Source organism: Cynocephalus volans, chromosome 4, assembly GCF_027409185.1.
Source record: "Cynocephalus volans isolate mCynVol1 chromosome 4, mCynVol1.pri, whole genome shotgun sequence".
Lineage (NCBI taxonomy): Eukaryota > Metazoa > Chordata > Mammalia > Dermoptera > Cynocephalidae > Cynocephalus > Cynocephalus volans.
Genome location: NC_084463.1, coordinates 26,865,292 through 26,884,800, shown reverse-complemented (window position 1 = coordinate 26,884,800; position 19,509 = coordinate 26,865,292). Strand labels below are relative to the sequence as shown.

The window sequence follows — 19,509 nt, the reverse complement described above, 5'->3', positions numbered from 1 at the left end:
GCCTTGGTGTTATCTGCACCACACTCTCCCAAGTGAGTCACGGGCTGGCCCCTATATGATTCTTAAATGTGGAGTGAGGAATGAGATTTGGGAGAACATTTGGGGTGGGGGTCGGGGCAGAACACTTGACTATGTTGAGCTCATGTGTGTTGTTTCTCTCCGATATGCATTTTCTCATTTCTCATACGCATATCTATGAAGTATTGCTTCAGGCTAAAGGTTTTCCCACATTCATCACATTCATAAGTTTCTTCCAAGTTTTTTTTTTTTATGGTTATGGAGATTTTATTTTGGCTGGATGCTTTCCAACATTCCTTTTAAGCTATGGTTTCTCTCGTATCAATTCTCAGGTATCTGTTGACATTATATTTCTGAGAGAAGACTTTTCTCACAATGACTACCCTTAAATGAAATTACTAAAAGTAGGAAGAATGTACTCTTTATAGTAACCCCTTCCTACACAGCTTCCATCAGATTGAAATCTAAATTATGGTCCAATCTTTCAAATGGAGTCACATTCACAGAGGTGAAGTAGCTATGTTTTCTATTTCATTCATTTTGTTTTGTTTTTTTTCCTTGACTGTATTTTGTGCAGAAAGATGCAACTTGACTCAAAGTCTTTCACACTGCTTCTCTCTCTGATTAACTTTCCAGGCTTCTTGATGACTTGATCTCCTTTACAATTCTCTCTCCAATGGCCATGACTATAGCTATTTGAACTAAAAATGACATCCAGTTTTGTGCCTATTATATTATGATATAATAAGAAATATATATTTGATCTCTGCCCCTGGTTCCTGGCACACATCTCCTAAAACGCTTGGAGTCTTTGGAGTGATGTGATGAGTGCCTTCTGTATACTAATGAGATAATGGGTGGCTGGGGCCACTAGATAGCCTCAGGATGGGGGCTGGTCACCAGAAAGACCAAGGCATGATTAGAGGTTTTGGACTTTCAGCCCCACCCCCCAACCCCCGGGAAAGGGAGTGGGGCTGAAGGTTGAGCAGATCACCAATGGCCAATGATGTAATCCATCATGCTTACATAATGAAGTCTCCATAGAAACTCAAAAGGACAGGGTCCGGAGAGCTTCCAGGTTACTAAACATGTGGAGGTGCCTGGAGGGTGGTGCCTGCAGAGAAGGCATGGGAGCTCCACACCCCTTCTCATGTTCCTTTCCCTATGCATCCCTTCCATTTGGCTGTTTATCTGTATCCTTTGTAATATCCTTTATACTAACCCGGTAAACATAAATAAGTGTTTCTCTGAGTTCTGTGAGCTGTCCTTGCAAGTTAGTCAAAACCAAGGAGGGGGTAGTAGGAGACCTAATTTATAGCCATTTGGTTAGAAGTGTAGGTGACAACCAATTACTTATTATTGGCATCTGAAGTGGGGGCAGTCATGTGGGACTGAGCCCTCAACCTGTGGGATCTGACGCTATCTCCAGGTAGATGGTGTCAGAAGGGAATTGAATTATTGGACACCCAGTTGGTGTCTACTGTGGGGAAACCCTCCCTCACCAGCCCCAGCCCACACAATCTGGTCACAGAAGCGTTCTGTGCTGTATTCAGTGAGTGTGTGAGAGTAGGAAAAACACTTTGGTTTTACAGTGACTTAAAAATCACTGGTAGTCTGGGCACAAACAAAAGTAGGTACCCCATACCAGAAGGTTCTTTTGCAGTCATCTTTTCTATCAAAAACAAACGTGATTTTACATTCTACTCCACAGTAAATGTCCAGTTTTATACAGTATAAAAATCATTTTAAAATATTTACCTGTTCAACAAAAAGAAAAAAAGAAACAATTTACCTGTTCAATTCTTTAGCCTTTTCCTTTCAAATATTAAAATAAAACTGTTGCCATTTCATAAATACCCATAATCCAAACTATCCACATTCTGTCATCCCCTTTCCTCATGGTGCAGGCCTGAAGCCAAATGACTGACTTGTTTTTGTTTTGACTAGTATCTTGTTTTAGTATTTTGAACTTACAGGAAAGTTGCAAACGTAGTACAAGAATTCCCATTTACCTATCACACAGGTTCTCCATATATTCACATCTTAATCATGTTTGATTTTTCTTTGTTTCTCTCTTTGCATATACATATATATATAAATATATATTTTTTTCTTTTTCTGAACTAGTTGAGTGTAAATCACAGATCTATTTTCTCTTTACTCAGTGTATATGTCCTAAAAGCATGAACATATATTTTTACACATCTACAATACAATGATCAAAATTAGGAAATTAACATTTATACAGTATTATTATCTAAACCACAGATCTATTCCAATGTGACTAACTGTCCCACTAATGTTATTTATATATATAAAAAAATGTTCTTTCCTGGTTCAGGATCCAATTCAGGGCTCGTATGGTATTATCAATTATTCTACTTTTTATTCTCCTTTAATCTGGAACAGTTCCTCAGGCTTTCTTTGTTTTTCATGACATTAATATTTTTAAGGAGAGTACAGGCCAGTTATTTTGTAGTTTTGGGTTTGCCTATTGTTTCCTTATAATTAGACTCAGGTTATTAATTTTTGGCAGCCATGTCGCAGAACTGAAGTTGTATCCTTCTCAGAGCATCATACATAGAGACACAGGATGTCTATTATTCTAAACCAGAGGATTTAACTTTGACCACTAGGTTAAGATGGTACCTGCTAAATTTCTATACTGTTAAGTTACCATTTTACCCTTTGTAATTAGTAACTATCTTTTGTGGAGATATTTTGAGACCATGTTGATATCAAAGCATCAAATTTGCATCCACGAGTTTTAGCATCCATTGATAATTCTTGCTTGACAATATTTAATAATTATTATGGTTGCTGCCAAAATTGTATTTCTAGCCCTGATCTCTCCCTTGAATTCCAACTGCCTATACATTGTGTCTGGCTGGATTTTGAAAAGATTTCAAACTTAAGGTGACTACAATAGAACTCTTAATTTTGTAACCATTTTCCTTCCAGTCTTCTCCATCTCAGTTAAGGGCATCAACATTTTACTTTGTCATTCAGGTCTCAACATTATAAGTCATTCCTGATCGCTCTCTTGTCATCACCAGCAACCCTACCCTGTCCCATATCTTATCTGTTTGCAAGTTCTGTGACTTCACCTCCAAAATATATCTCCTGGGCATACACTTCTCCCCATTTACACTACTCCTATTTTAGTCAAGATCACCATCATTTCTTGCTTAGAGCATTTTGTGACTGACTCCTTGTCTCTCATTTCTTGCCCTCTCCCCAAACAAAGTAAGTACCCTAGAGCAGCCGGAGTTGTGTTAGAAAATATTGTGTCACTCCCCTTAATTAAAGCTTGCAACTAGTTTAAACTGCACTTAACAACTCCAATACATAGTCTTTAAAGCTTTATATGATCTGTCCCCTTCCTATTTTCCCATGTTTTCTTGTATCACTGTACCCTTTGCCCTGTGTTCTGGCAACTCTGGCCTTCTTACTGTTTCTCAATGAGTTAGAGTGAAAGGTCAGTAAAGCCATGGATTTTTGTGTTGTTTTTTCTTTTGTCTATAGTTCTATAGTATTAATTGATGAATCCCAAAGCAACCAGGATGGTGCCTGACATATGGTGAGCACTCATACTTATTCAATGGAAGAGTGGATGAGTATGTACATGCTATTTTTTTTTTTTTCTTTTTTAACCCTCATGGCCTTTACATTTACCATTCTCTCAGACTGGAATGTTCTCCAAAATCCTAACATGGCTGGCTTTTTTGCTTTTGTTTTTCCATCATTCATGTCTCAGCTTAAATGTCAGTATTTTAGAGAGAACTTCTCTGACATCCTATTTAAATAGTCAGCATTCCCTCCCTTTTTCATTTTCCTGCTTTACTTTCTTTAGAGCACTTATCATCACCTGGAATTATTTACTAATTTCTGTCTGCTGCCTCCCCTGGAATGTTAGCTCCATGGGAGCAGGGAATTTGTTGGTCTTCTGTCCTCATTGTTTAGAACAGTGAGTGGCACACGACATATGCAATAAATACTTCTCCTGTACCACAATGAGTGGCTTCTACGTGTGTAAATCAAAAACTTGACTTAAAAACCCATATAAAAAGCAGACTCCTGAGGTTCACTCCAGATGATCTGAAATAAAAACATCTGTGGGATGGTGTCTATATCAATGTACTTTAAAGTTTTAGAACATTTCTCTAACTCCATGAGGGTAACTCAGACTCTCCAGTCCATATAGCCTCATTTGTCATGACAAGTTCTCTTTTGGGTTCCTTGGTGTCATTTCTCACAGCAGACCTCAGTTGGGACCATCCCGATCCACCAGAGAGGATGTAATAATGATAAATCTCAAAAGGGGTTCTCTCTAGAGGTCAAGGGATACAGAGAGTGGCAGTTTTGCAAGGCCACAGAAGGACCTGTCCAACCTTTGTCATTGTTTGTCTACTCACAACACTAAAAGTGACTCTCTGAACCAATATAATCTTTAAGGCAACTGGCTTCCATGTCTATACACCCAGAGAAGAGTTAATAGTGTCTATCACTATAAATGTTAAGGTCCGCCTCTTCAGGCCTCCTTTTACGTTTTCCTTTCAATTAAATCAAACAAGTGTTTACTGATAGCCTCTATTCTAAGTCCAGTGCTGCCTGCACAGGCTTTTATGGAAGAAAAAGACAGTGCCTAGTCATCAAGTTGCTTACAAGGCAGTCAACTGTCTGAATTTTTAAAAATGTAAGTCTCTCCCATTCTTTCCACTTATTTAAATAAACAAAACAGTAAAGAGAATACTGTTTCAAATGAGTTCTACAGTTTTTTACCCCTGTGGACGTTTTCTATTCTCTGGTTTTGGCTTAGTTGTACTTTCTCCCTCTTTTTCTTGGTTAGCCAATAGTTTAGCAATTTTGCAGGTTTTATCATCATTAATACTTCTCATTTAAGTTCCAGACAGTGTACGAAGTAAACTCAGTACTTTAAAGTAGGATCCCATTTAGTCTTCAAAACGACGCAGCCGGGTAGATATCATTGACAGGAAAATTGCTCCCTGAAGGTCCAAAGGTCCAAGGTCTCTTCGACTCATATCATCCGCGGGTAGTTGGAGCTAGATGTCTCGCTCCGAAGCTTGAGCTCGTTTCTGTGCACTTAGCTGACCTTTGAGAAGGCAATTTTAAGGGGCTGTAGGATGTAGAAACCTGAGGTGAGGAAACGGATGTGCTAAGTCATTGGTTAGCCAGTGCTGAGTACTACTTCTTGATGTTTGACATGAAAGTCATTTCCTTTTCCAGGACGTTAAAGTGGAAAGCAGAGACACTGTGAAAGCGCTCTAGGGTTTGGCAGGGCCCGAGCGCACAAGGTCCGCTGGGTCAAGGCGGGCGCAACGGCAGCGCTCGCGCCGCGGGGCGCCCCGTGGAAGACCGGAGGCTGGGTCCCGGGCCAGGGGAGTCCCTGCCGGTCTCCACTGGCACTCCGCAGGCAGGCCGATTCGATGCAAACCCGCGCTGGGGCGAAGCCCACTGGCGGACGCGGGTCCCGCCATCCCCCGGCGCCTTCCCGGGACGCAGCCACGCGGCGTGGGGATGCGGCCGGCCCCCCGGCGTGCAGGGCAATCTCCTCACCGTGGACACCGAGGCGGGGCTGGACGTCATCCCTGCTGCACCGGGCCAGGCCCTCGGAGGGGCTTGACCCTGAATGCGCAGAGTCGGGCTTTCTGATTGGCTTAGAGTACGAACGCAGGCGAGCGCCGCCTGAGACCCGCTCTTCGATTGGATTTTACATGAACAGCAGAGCACGAAATAAAGAGGCCTTCAGCCATTGGGCCATTGTGTGAATCTCCTTTTGGCTTCTCTGCCGACTGAATAAGCGTCTCAGGATCTTCGTCATGACTCTTAAATCTGGGCCTGTCAGTTCGCTCCAGCGTTTCTCGCTTCTAGGCACGGCATGGGGTTTACAGAATTTAACCAATCACACAATGTCGAGATTAGGTTGCCAGGCAGATTATGCTAATGAGGCCCCGCCTTTTATGCTGCTCCCACTCTGCGGCGGGAAGAACCACCTGGAGGTGGCGGGGGGGGTTGATTTCCATCACCCCTAGGGAGAGAGGATCGGGGACCCGCTGATCTTCCAGCTCCCCTCACCCAACGTCGTGTAAGTACCTAAAGGATTAAGGGAACCGGATAAGCCAGGGTCCAGAGTACCCCATCGACTGGGAGAGTGTTTCGTCTTTGCTTAGTCCCACCCAAAATGGCGCCCAGCTCTTTCCGCGTCTTAGAGCCCGGCCGGGGCCAACCGACCGCGGACCCGGGTGGGGGGGGATTGATGGTGGTGGTGGGGGGAAGAAATCCCGGCGGCACCGCCCGATGGTACAGTCCAGCCGGGGCTGGGACAAGGCACCTCACTCGGGGTGGGGGGTCAAACCATCTGCACCTTCCAAGGGGAAAGGGGCGAATCCCCCTCCGGGAGTACTTCCTGGTGCTGCGTTCAGCGATGGCTTCGGCGCCTCCTCGCCCCTGCTTTCCCCGCGCGCAGCCTCCCCGCTGCGACCCCCGGGTGGCTCGCACGCTCCGCCAGCCGCGTGCACCTCTCCTCCCCTGCCCGCGTTGGTTGGGCCGGGGCAGCAGTTGGGCGGCCTGCGCGCTCCGGCAGCGGCGGCTGGGCGGGCGTTCGGGGTGCGGCGGGCTGGTGTTCGCCGGCCGGTGCCCAGGGCCGGCGCGGGGGGTGGCGGCGCGGCTCGAGATCGGGGCTGGCCGGGCGGGCGGCGGGTGCGCGCGGCGGCGGGCCCTATCTGGTGGGGCGCCCAGCTTTGTCTGCGGAGGCCGCGCCGCCCACCTGCCGTCGGCCTCTGGTCCCACGGCCTATATGTACAAGTTGGCGTCGCCGGGACCGGGGAGGCCCCGCGTGCAGGGCTGTGCGGATGGCCAGTGTGGGTCTGTCCCGCAGGCACCGCGGCTCGGGGAGGCGAGGTCGGGATCGCGGCCTTGCTCCAGTCCGCCTGCGCCCGGGGCGCGGTGCAAAGGCGTGACGAAGCCCGTCGGCATTAGGGAGCGGGTTGGCGGTGTATAGTTCTCTAGCCGATCGTCAGCTTTGATTAAGCAGTTTTAAAATATGTAGCCAGGTATTAAGGACTCTACTAAGTAAAATGGCAACTGAGTAAAATGGCATAGTCACCGTCGGCCCTCCAGGCATATGAGCGCAGGGCTGTTGAGTTTTGTGTGCCCGCGCCATTAGCCTTTCTGGGTGGATTATTTGGATTTCAGTCCATTTTCAGGCAGTGTTTGTGTACCATTAAGCACAAGGAGGGGTGGCTTTATGCTGTCATGGAGGATTAAACGTGTGATGAGAGCCACCCAGCTCAAGCCCGTGCCCTAGTTCTGTTCTCTCGCCTCTTTAAATCTTGCCCGGCTCATCACCCCCAAAGATCTCTAAATTTAAACTCAACAGTACTTATCTTCATTAAAAAAAAACAAAATCACTCCTGACCGTCTTGTGGCCTCTTTTTCTGACCTGTTCCGCTGTTGGTGGTTAGCCCTCCACTGCTGCTGTAAGCTCTTTGAAGGCAGGAAGGTATATTATTACATAGTATTTTTTTGCACTCTCCTATCCACTCCACCACCAGAACCACCATAGCTTCTACATTGGTGAACCACCCTTATTTGTTGCTGTAGAATTGAGAAAACGAGATTTAAAAAAAAAAAAAAAAAAAAGGATTGGTTGGGGGCAAAGCAATGTTTTTTCAGTCGTATATATATATTTTTTTTTTCAATCTGGTGTATTTCGAAAGTAACTTTACTAGGTTTACTTTTAAAAAATAAATTGAGGTGAAATTGACAAAATGAACCATTTTAAAATGAACAATTCAGTGGCATTTAGAACGTTTACATTTTTTATATTGACCAAGACTCATCATTTATTTGAGTGAGCACCCACTCTTTGCTATGCTCTGTTTTGCAGGGGTGCTAAACTGCTCTTTCCAAAGAAGCCATGTTTAGTTTTTCTAGCACCCTTCCCCACAAATTAAAGAGTGCATCATATATCGTACATCAGAATGTAATCGAGTATTGTTATAGATAAGGCAACGTCCCAGTCTTCAGGGACCCCAGCTTTTTATGTAGCGTTTATGGTGGTATAAAGGATAGCATGTCAATCCAATATAATCCTAAATTGATCGGCACTGCCTCAACTTCCACTTGCCTAAATTTGTTTTATTCCTTCAAGTTTTAACAATAATGCATGATCAATGTAGAAAACAGAATATAGAAACAGCATAAGAAGTAAAAAACCCTAAAGTATAATTACCAGAGATAATCCCTGTTGATATATTGGTGTGTTTCAAATCTTTTTTGTGTCTGTATATAAAACATTTTTAATAACTTGGCATCGTAATGTAGTGTAGTATCTAGTTTTTTTTTTTTTTTTTTTTTTTTTTTTTAATGTAGATAGTTGCCTAAAGACTGCATTGATGGTTTGCCACTTTCAGTAGATTCTCTTATTATTTGAAGGGGGGGGGGGCATTGTAAAGTTCTCTGAACTAAAATAATATTTTGATTAATTTTATTCTTTAAAAGCATAATCTAATGGATGAGGATAGGTTTCTGGATAACAAGCAGAACTGATCAAAGGGCAGAGAACTACTGAGCTATAATTTTGGTTTCCTCAGTAATTTTGCATTTTAAGCACTGGTAAACAAATGGTAACTGCGTATTCACTTGATTAAAATGATTTGGTAAAAGCAAACTATTAACCATTCTTCTGTTCCAGTGTTTGAATTGTTTAGTCAGAGTTTGTTTTAAACTTGAATGCTGATGTACTTTAACCTATTGCCACTAAAATACACAGTCTTTCCCCACCCCAACGACACCCCAAAGAATGTAGGCGTGCCCAGTCTAGCAATTTGTTTTTCACAAGCAGAATTCATTGTTTACTATTTAAGTTTATCATATTTAATATTTGGTTTGGTGTCTAGTAGGAGCCAGAGAGTTAGGAAAATGTTTGCTACAACCAAATCTTTGCAGATTCGTCCCACTCATTCTCCTGGGGGGTGGGGCAGGGACAGGAGGGTGAGAGGGAAGATTTTCTTGACTTTATTATTTTGGTACACACTGGTGATGCTTTCCTCTTCCTTTGGCATTAAACCATTTACATGTTTACTTGAATCGCTGCTTAAGTAAGGGTTTATTCTCAGTTTTGTAACACTATTTCAATACTTGCTTGTGTGGAACATTCTGCGTTTGTGAGTCTCCAGTTTATTTCCTGCAACTCCTGTGACAATGATACCTTGCTATTAGTTCTAAAACATTATTTTGATTTCCTTTACAAGATTCTTCTGTGCCTTCCCATTGCCCATGCCTGTGTTAATTTTAAATTTGTTTGGATTATAGAAAGCACCTGGAAGTAGGTTCTTTTCGGATAACTTTGAAATAGTTTAGGAAATTGGAAGGTGAGGAAATGAAGAGGGAGGAAGGAGGTTATGGATAATCCTAAATTACAATTATAACAATACTAGTTAAAATGTGGTGAAAACAATTGTTATAAAGTCAATACTGCACAATACCTTAAGAACTCCAAACAGAGAGAGATTGCTAAAAGGTTACTCTCTGCTAACTGCAGTCTATTATTGTTCGTTATTCATTTTTTAGTTGAACTCTCTAATGTTACAAGCTGGTCTCTTTCCTGCTGTGATCTTTAGAAGAGCTGTCGCTTAGATCTACACTGTCGGATATGGTAGCCAGTAGCCACATGTGGCTATTGAAATATGGCTAGTGCTGTGTGCAGTACATACACCAGATTTTGAGATTTAGTATGAAAAAAAATATACTTCAGTTTCTAAAATACTGATTACTTGTTGAAATGATAATACGTTGGATAGACTGGGTTAAATAAAATGTATTATGATTAATTTCACCTGTTTTACTTTTTCAAAATGTGGCTACTAGAACATTTAAAACTATGTGGCTTGCATTTGTGGCTGACACATTTCTGTTGAACAGCTCAGCTTTAGTCTGATAGGGGTAGGGTGTTCCTAGGTTGCAATATGACATAAGGTATTTAGGTTTCTATGGTTTCAGCTAATACTGCTAACATGCAGTTATATCTGATTTTTTTTAGTGATATGATAGCTTTCACAAAAGCACGATTATTCTTTTTTTTTTTTTTTTTTGTCTTTTTCGTGACCGGCACTCAGCCAGTGAGTGCACCGGCCAGTCCTATATAGGATCCGAAACCGCGGCGGGAGCGTCGCCGTGCTCCCAGCGCCGCACTCTCCCGAGTGCGCCACGGGCTCGGCCCAAGCACGATTATTCTTGATTATTCTTTTGAAGAATGTCTTAATCTCAAAACCATTTCCAGATAATTGAGGTAACTGTTATTGAATTAATATATTCAATTAATCATTTGAACTTGAAATAATAAAATGACATCTGTGAGCACATAATCCGTTAAAAAAAAGAAAAAGTTGAGCTCAAGATAATCAGCTGAATTTTCCTAAACTTGGTCTGCTGCTTATTCATTGATTTTCAATTTACCTCTTCTCAGAAGTTTAAGCAATATTTCTAGGAGAAACTTGAAATTGAGAAAATCATGCTCACATTTTTTCTGCTGTGATTTCGAAAAAGGCCACAATAGTTTGATTCTGAAGGTGGAGCACTTTGGACCAACTAATGGGACAATTGTCCTTTTAAACACACTTGGAAACACATAGCTTACAGATAAAATCCATATATAGTGTTTACTTCTGTATTTGAAAAGGTGGACAATTTAGTTCTAATTTATCTTTATAGATGGATTTCCTTTAACTACCCTGTGTGGAGGTTTGATAGGGTGTAGTATTTAACAGCATAGGTTCTGTGGCAAAGGAACCTAGGTTTGTTGCTCTGCTCAACTTGCTGTGATCTTGAGCGAGTTTTTTTTAACTTCTGTAAGCCTTAGTTTCCTTATCAAATTATTTAACTAGTTCTTTAATTATTAATAGGGATAATACGAATAGTAGTACCAACCTCATAACAGTCCCAACCTCATAGATTGCGAGGAGGATGCTTGTTCATCACTTACCACACTATTATAGGTGGCTCAGTAACAAAGCACATAATACTAAACGGCTCAATAATTGTTTACCTATTTTGGACCACCTGCTTCAACCAAACTGGTCTTCCCACTGGCCCAGAAATATTCTAGGTTTTCCTTTCATGTTTCCACTCTTTATTTTTTCAAGCTGGATTGTTTGTTCCTCTCTGCCTTCTCCTAGTTCTGCCCACCAAAATCCCGTCCATCCTTCTAGAGCAGTGGTTGATAAACTTTTTTGTAAAAGACCAGATAAGAAGTATTTTTGGCTTTGTGTGTGTGGAGAAAATACAATAATTTAGTCAGATTCCCTGGACATTTCTTGTAAGCAAGTTGTGTGTGGGTGGAGTTAGTGTGCATGTACACCAATGTATCTTTTTAGTTTTGTTGCTATTCTGTGTTCTTGAGTTTGGAAAGCAGAGCTGGCTGGCAGAGCATATGTCTAAAAATAGAACATGTTTACTCTTGATGGCAGCTGTTCAGTTTTTCTTTGGGCTTTGCCAGTAGCAGGTGAGTTTCTGAGTTTCTCTTTGGACTGCCTAGGTATCAGACGTGTGTGTGCTGAATAAAGACTATTCTTTCTTTTACCCAAGGCTCGGGGTTACCTAGCTCATAGACCTGCATGTGAAGTGTTTGTGAACGGGCTGGAGGGGGTCTGTGAGCTCCAGACCCAGCTCTAACTCTGCAGTGGCCCACATGGTCTTTGTCTAAATGATTCCCCTCTGGAAAGCATGGCTGTGTTTCAATAAAACTTTTCGACCTTAAGATTTGAATTAATATAACTTTCAGCATCATGAAATGTTATTCTTATCGAGTCTTTTCAACGATTTGAAAATGTAAAAACCATTCTTAGCTCACAGGCCGTACAAAAACAGGTGTCAGGCCACCCATGGGCTATAGATTGCCAACCTCTGCTAGAGCAAGCTGAAACCACACATCTCTCCTTGAGGCTCTTCTCCGTCTTATTGAGAGTGATCATTTTAGTCTCTAAACGTCTAAAGGATTTTTGTACTGTTTTGTAATATTAGTAACATTTTTCTGAGTGCTTATTTTATGTTGTATTGCATTGCAATTATTTGTGCTTATTTCTTGCTTCCTAAACCTATCATAAATTCCCAGAATCTGCAGATGTTTTTTAGCACCCTCATATAGAATATTATAGAAAAAGAATGCCTTTTACTTACTGTATTCTAAAAGTTTTGAGGAACAAAGGAGTGAATTTAATGAAGACATTCAAAGTCATGCCTGAAGTTTTCTTTCCTTTTTTTCCCAAAATTCTTATTTTTGTTTGCAAATATTAATATTTTCCTAGCATTGCTGAAAGATTTTGAAGCCAATTTATTTATTGATGGTTGTTTTCAGCCTTGCTACAAACCATGATTATAGGCAACCTTAATATAACCTCCTTCCGATATTATTATTGTTTTGTGTTTGGTTTTTTAAGTGACCTTTCCAAGGCACCTGTTTACGTTTAGTCCTTAACGTGACATTGACAGAACAGCGTTTAATTTTACAAATGAAAGAAAGGAGACAGAAGCTTAGTGAATTATACAAGAGTGGGAAGACAGCAAATTGGACGAGGTTGGGGTCTCAGTGCCAGGCAAAGGTGCATGTATTAACAAGGTTTCAGTCTATTAGTCATGCATTCACCTCCTTTTTTTTTTTTTTTTTTTTTTTTTGGTGGCTGGCCGAACCCTTGACCTTGGTGTTACAACACCATGCTCTAACCAACTGTGTTCTTTGTCTCTTGAAGTAGATGAATTAAAAATTATTTGGATTTTAAGTACGTCATTTGATAAATGTAAGGACCTGTGAACAGTATGGTTTAGGACGTTTGTTTTTGTGACATGCAGGTTCTCTCAGGTACACCTGTTGAATTGCTATTGCTACAAAGCAATAATTCTAGAATTAAAATTATGTAGCAGTAATTGTGTTTTGATAAACTTGGTTTCATTTAAAAATTTTTTAAAAGTTTGGGGCCGGCCTCGTGGCTCACTCGGGAGAGAGCGGCGCTGGTAGCACCGAGGCCACGGGTTTGGATCCTATAAAGGGGTGGCAGGTGCGTTCACTGGCTGAGCATGGTGCAGACAACACTGTGCCAAGGGTTGCGATCCCCTTACCAGTCAAAAAAAAAAAATTTTTTTAAAAAAAAAAGTTCGTATTTACATTCATATATTCTTATCTCAAGCTCTAGGGATCTCATCAAAAACGCACCTTTCCACACATCTCTTTAAAAATATCTTTTTTTTTTTTAAAAAAGGTGACTGGTAAGGGGATCTTAACCCTTGACTTGGTGTTGTCAGCACCACGCTCTCCCAAGTGAGCTAACCGGCCATCCCTATATAGGGATCCGAACCCGTGGTCCTGTTGTTATCAGCACCACACTTTCCCAGGTGAGCCACGGGCCAGCCCCCAAAATATCTTTTTTTAAATCCATGGTTTTCAAGAGTTATAAACTATAGTACATATATTTCAAGTTTAACAAAATATGTGTTAATTTACAGAGTAAATTCTAAAACTGAGTGATTTTAAATAAAACTTAAATAAATGGAGAGCACAGTGTTTCAAGGTTTGGAAGATTCAGTATTATAAATGTGTCAATCCTCTGGAAACTGATTTATGGATTTAATGTAATCCCAGCAAATTTTAAAACACTAGACAAGCTGATTGTAAAGTTTTTGCCAAGGCCCAAGAAAAGGCAAAACACTCTTGAAATAGAAAGAGAAGTTGGCTACACCAACCAGCCACAAAAAAAAAAAAAAAAAAAAGTTGGGAACTCGAGATCAAGAAGAGCTATTATAATTCAGGCAGAGTGATATTGGCATTGGATAAACTGGTAATAATAGATCAATAGAACACCATAAGAAGTCCAGAAATAGTCTCATCCATATCCAAAACCTGATTTATGTCCCAGGAGTTATGGCAGATGAAAGGCAGAACAATAAAGCTGACGTTGAAATAGAGGAGAGTTTCTTAAACAAGATGCGTGTGCACTGATAGAATAATGGGCAAAAGGCTTGAACAGGCACTTCAGAAAAGGAAATCTAAATGTCTAACAAGCATGTAAAAAGTGTTCAGCCTTGTTAATAATCAAGGAAATGCAAATTACAACCACAATGCCGTAACACTGTACACCTAAATTAAAGTTGGCAATACCAAGTCCTGAGGATGTTGTGCAATAGAGACTTTCTACTTGGCTGGTAGGAATATAAACTAGTATAAGTACTTTGGAAAACAATTACCAAGAAGGTAAAAAATGTCACTGTTAGAGAAATGCATACATGTGAGAGAACTGGAAAACATTTAAAGTAATTTGTTTTCATGATATGAATTAATTTAATTAATGTTTGAGGGCTGCTACATTCTACACAGGCCGGTAGCTTTTTTTTTTTTTTTGAGCAGTGGTGAGTAAATGTTATTTGTATTTTCCCTCCCTGCTGAATTTTTTTTTTTTTTTGCCTTTTTCGTGACCGGTACTCAGCCAGTGAGTGCACCGGCCATTCCTATATAGGATCCGAACCCGTCGCCACCGCACTCTCTCCAGTGCGCCACGGGCTCGGCCCCCTGCTGAATATTTTAATAAAATCTTCCATCCAGAGTGTTCTAAATTCCTAAAACAACGCTGAACACAGAATAGGCGTTTAACAAGTATTTCTGTGTTTTTAAAAGTTATTATTTGAATTTTTACAGCGGGAGCCCTTTACTATGGCTTTGTAGTTATCTCAACTCTCTGGCTATTAAGTAATTTGCTCAATTAAATCTGCTTGTGGGTTTAGTAAATTACAACCTCCTGTGGTTCCTTTGAGACAATTGTTGCCTAGTGATTGCATCAGCTGGTGGGAGACTAAGGAGACAGCAGCAGGTCCAAACCATTCTTGGGTCCTGGCAGCTTTGCCTAGGATGAAAGCTGTTGCAGCAGAAGAAGCAAGAGGTTCAAGCTTTGTAGTAAAAAGGATTTGGCTTTAAATTCCACTTATCTGCACTATGACCTTGGACAAGTAATTGTTCTTGGTATGGTGAGACAATTGAGAGGGAGTATTTAAAGGATATCTCACTGTATCTGGTATGTGATAGATGTTCAATAAAGGGCAGTAGCTATTATAATACTATTCCAGTAGTTATTTACCTCAAGTAACCTTCAACTTCCACAGCACGTATTTTGAATCAGATGGACTATGATTATGCTGATTTTTAAAATAAAGAGCTGCATCTGTTAAGGGATTCTAATTTTGTGGTCTTATTTAGCTCCTTCAGTGGATTTGCAAACAAATCCAACATGTTGTAGCCTATACCTGAATGAAATGGTTCAGTGAAGTGTTTGGAAAGAATAGTTATGGCAGAGATTTCTAAACAGGAATGCCTTTATTTTGTCTCTCCGTGTGAGAGAAAAGACTAATCACATAGTTTTAAAATTCTACCAATTTTAAGTTGAAATACACATATTTTCTGGTGAGATACATCAGAGAGAACCCATGCATATAGTTGAGAGATATTTGTTCCTAAATCAATTGTTTAATAATGAATGTATTAAAATGTCTTTCAACTGAAAAGAAGACTTTTTGAAATAAGATACCTTCATTCATGATCTAATACTTAGTCTGTGGTAGTCATAATTTAGATAGTTATTAACATTTACAGTACTCCTTAAACCATTGTACTGTACTGTAACAAACCTGATCCCGTTTTGTTAACAGTGAGCCTGTGACTTAGGTGAGATAGGTGGTATTATTCCAGTTGCCAAGATAAGGAAATTTTACTTGCCTTTGAATATGTTATTTTTCCACTACTTTGTACTGAGAAAGTAATTAAAGAAATGTCCTGACTAGTAAAAGACAAGTCTGAATACTAGACCAATAATAGTTTTATTAAGATGGAGAAGATTGAAATTTGGTATGTCTTAATTATATGCTAGTGCAGGGAAAGTGAAGGAAAATGGTCAGGGCCCCTCAGATGTTCAGAATCTTGCCCAGCATGTGATGTAAATATGCACATGTGCCCAGGTGTTCCTTGGTTATTGTCTAATGTAACTGTGCATGTGCACTCAGGTATCCTGGGTTATGGACTTGAGTATAAAGGACGAGTGGCGCTGATCCATAGGGCCCCCCCACCCCCGGGATGTCCTGGGGGGGTGGAGGAAGGGAGGCATGGGGAGGCCACCACCTGCTGCTGCTGCTGGGACTTCTGTAAGCCGCTGCCACTGCCGAAGACTGAGCTTGTGTCATCTGCCAATGGCTCCCAGGATCTTTCCCAATTACCTAGTGTGGACCTGCGTCTGAGGGGTCTGGTGACCCAGTCTGTATAATGGATTTGAAGGGTGTGAACCCTAGCCCAGACAATACAAATGGAAACCTTAGCGTAGCTAAAATATTGAACATTTTGGCTTTAGTTGCCCAAATGTGATAACTGGCATAGTCATGTAGCATTACAGCTAGTAAGATAGTTTTTATGAAGGTAATAACTGCCTCAACATAACATCTATCTGGGCTCACTGTTTTGTTAATAAAACTTTTTTTCCATGTTGTGTTTTGCATTTAACTTTGCGAAGAAGGGATTGAGGTTGAGAAATGAGAATTTGAAAATGAAAAGCAAGTGAGACTTGCTTACAGGGGGTGTGAATTAGATATAAAGAGAATTACTTCAAACTACTATCAATTTGCTTCTTAGGCCTGGGTCAGTGTCATGGTTCAGTGACAAGAATTGAAATGGAATGAGCAGGTAACATTGCTTTCTCTTATGTTCCGTACATAATGTTAAATTAGAAAATTGTGCTCCAGAATAATTTTCTATAAGCAGTTTTAATAAACTATTCCCTAGTTAAAACATTTTAAAGCACTTGAATTTATTGAGGAAACAGCTTACTACTTAAGATTGTGCCTCTGTATACATTGTCCAGAATTTAATCTTAACAACTTGGATTTGTGATTTGTCGAGTTATATTTACCACCTAGAACTATCTGTGAGGAAGGCTTTTCCGGCCCCAGAAGACCCACCTGATAGTCTCCTACTCAGTTACTGCAATTGCTAATTCAACCAAAGAGCCTGAGATATGTGGGCCAGATAGCTTTTGGTGCACAGGTGTACTGGGCCTACAGATTGTATTTCTGCCAGTTGTCTTGTGAATGAATGCTTCTGTTTAAAACAGAGCTGGAGGAAATGTGCTTGGCGCTCTGTAAACCCATTATCCTTAGCTGAAAAACATGAATGCTCGATATTATTTGATGAGTCACTTGCAGCAATCTTGGTCTTCAAATGTCCCTCATAAATCCATATTTACATTCAAATATCCCAATAGGTGTATGGTATAGGTTTGCTTGTTACCATGAAGTGAAGGGAAGCTGGAAAATAAATTCCCCTGAGAGCAATCTGGTTGTCAATGATGACCACCTAAATTCACCGCCACCCCAGCCTCTTCAGAGTTCTAAGACTTAAATATCACAAATAGTTTAAAGAAGCTGGTAAGCTGCATATTTTGAAGAAAGATTTAGAGATTCCTTAGGGCTGGCTGTCTGGCTGGCTCAGTTAGAATGCCACCTTATAATACCAAGGTCACAGGTTCTGATCCCCATCCTGGCCAGCTGCCAAAAAAAAAAAAAAAAAAAAAAAGATAGCGGCTTTGGGCATTGAAGTTTTGTGTCAGAATATCTATTAATATCACTGAGTTGTAGTAAGAATTCTGAGTGCTAATCCTTGCCCCTGCTTACTAATGGCAAGTCTTGGCCTCATTGTAATCAGTCCCTCATATTTCTAGAATGATTTTTCAAAAAGCATCACTGTCACAGTGAGGTATTTTTTCATTCCTTGTGCAAGAGTTAGCCAGACTTGGCTGGCACCATAATCACCTGGGGAGGTTTATAAACAAGGATTCCTGCACTTCCTCCCTATACCTGCAGTTGATTGCATCAAAATCTTCAAGGGTGAGACCCTGGAATTTGTCTTACACCTGACTCCCTCATGGTTCTGGTAAAGCCACTTCATAACTTTGGGAACTGTAGACCAACTGAAGTTTAAGTTCTTCCAATTTCACTGTGGTCTTTTTTAGGTCTATCCTAATTACTGTTTGAGGCTTTTCTCTCTCATAGTTACTAGTTCCTAAGCATGCCCTCAATTTCTCTTTGAAACATAATTGATTATATATATTTGTAGGGTACAGATTTGAATATCAATACATATGTACATTCCTCAATTTCTCTTGCCTTTGGAACTTTCGCAAGATGTTTTCATCAGAGATGCTCCGGTATTAGCAAATTCTTTTTTTTTTTTTAAAAAAAGATGACCAGTAAGGAAGGGGATCTTAACCCTTGACTTGGTGTTGTCAGCATCACGCTCTCCCAAGTGAGCTAACCAGCCATCCCTATATAGGGATCCGAACCTGTGGCCTTGGTGTTATCAGCACCACACTCTCCCAAGTGAGCCATGGGCCGGCCCTTCTAGTAGCAAATTCTCTCTCTCTCTTCATATATGTATGTATGTAAAGATTCTCAATGTGTACCGCCAAATTGCTTCCTAGGAAGTTCGCATTGACTTAAACTCTCATTTTTTTTCTTTCTTAAAAACAACTTTACTGAGATATAATTCACACACCATACAATTCACTCATTTAAAGTGTACAGTTCAATGGCTTTAATATATTTATAGAGATCTGCAACTGTCACCATCACCACAATTTTAGAACATTTTCATAATCTCCAAAAGAGACCCCTCACCCCTTAGCTGTCACCATTAATTTTCCTATCTCTTCCCAGACCCCAGGCAACCACTTGTCTATTTTCTGTCTCTCTTGATTTACTTGTTCTTCATATTTCATATAAACAGAATCATTCAATAAGTGGTCTTTCGTGAGTAACTTTCTGTGAGTAATATTGGCAAGGCATTGCTAGGTCATTTGGCAATTTTATGTTTGGCCTTTTGAGGAATTGCCAGACTGTTTTCCAAAGTGGCTGCCCATTTTACATTCTTACCAGTAGTGTATGAGGGTTCCAGTTCCTCCACGTCCTCACCAATACTTAGTATCCACTGCTATATCAGAATTTTGAATGTAATTGAGAAGATGAAAATATACTACAAAAATGAATGTAATGGAAACCAGAATGTCACCAACAAAGGCAATTTTGTGTAGTTCGTTGACATGGCATGAAAGCCATTGCTGGGCTGGCTGGTTAGCTCAGTTGGTTAGAGCACAGTATTATATAACACCAAGGTCAAAGGTTTGGATCCCTTAGGGCTAGTCCGTGGCTCACTTGGGAGAGTGTGGTGCTGATAACACCAAGGCCATGGGTTTGGATCCCTATATAGGGATGGCCGTTTAGCTCACCTGGGAGAGCATGGTGCTGACAACACCAAGTCAAGGGTTAAGATCCCCTTACTGGTCATCTTTTGAAAAAAAAAAAAAGAGGTTTGGATTCTGTTGGGACAATGGTCAGGGCCCCTGAGATGTTCAGAATCTTGCTGAGCATTTGCTGTGAACAGGTTGTGTGTGG

The 19,509-nt window shown here is 40.8% G+C and overlaps 1 protein-coding gene across 4 annotated transcripts in view; it reads left to right on the top strand.

Annotated features, from left to right (window-relative positions):
* The first annotated feature begins 5,888 nt into the window (after nt 1-5,888).
* PRDM10 (PR/SET domain 10) overlaps nt 5,889-19,509 on the top strand; it is a 97,146-nt gene continuing 83,525 nt past the window's right edge. For all 4 annotated transcript variants that reach the window (XM_063093360.1, XM_063093362.1, XM_063093359.1 and 1 more), the window contains exon 1: nt 5,889-6,124. The gene's annotated coding sequence lies outside the window, so the exon portion shown is untranslated. The remainder of the gene's footprint in view (nt 6,125-19,509) is intronic.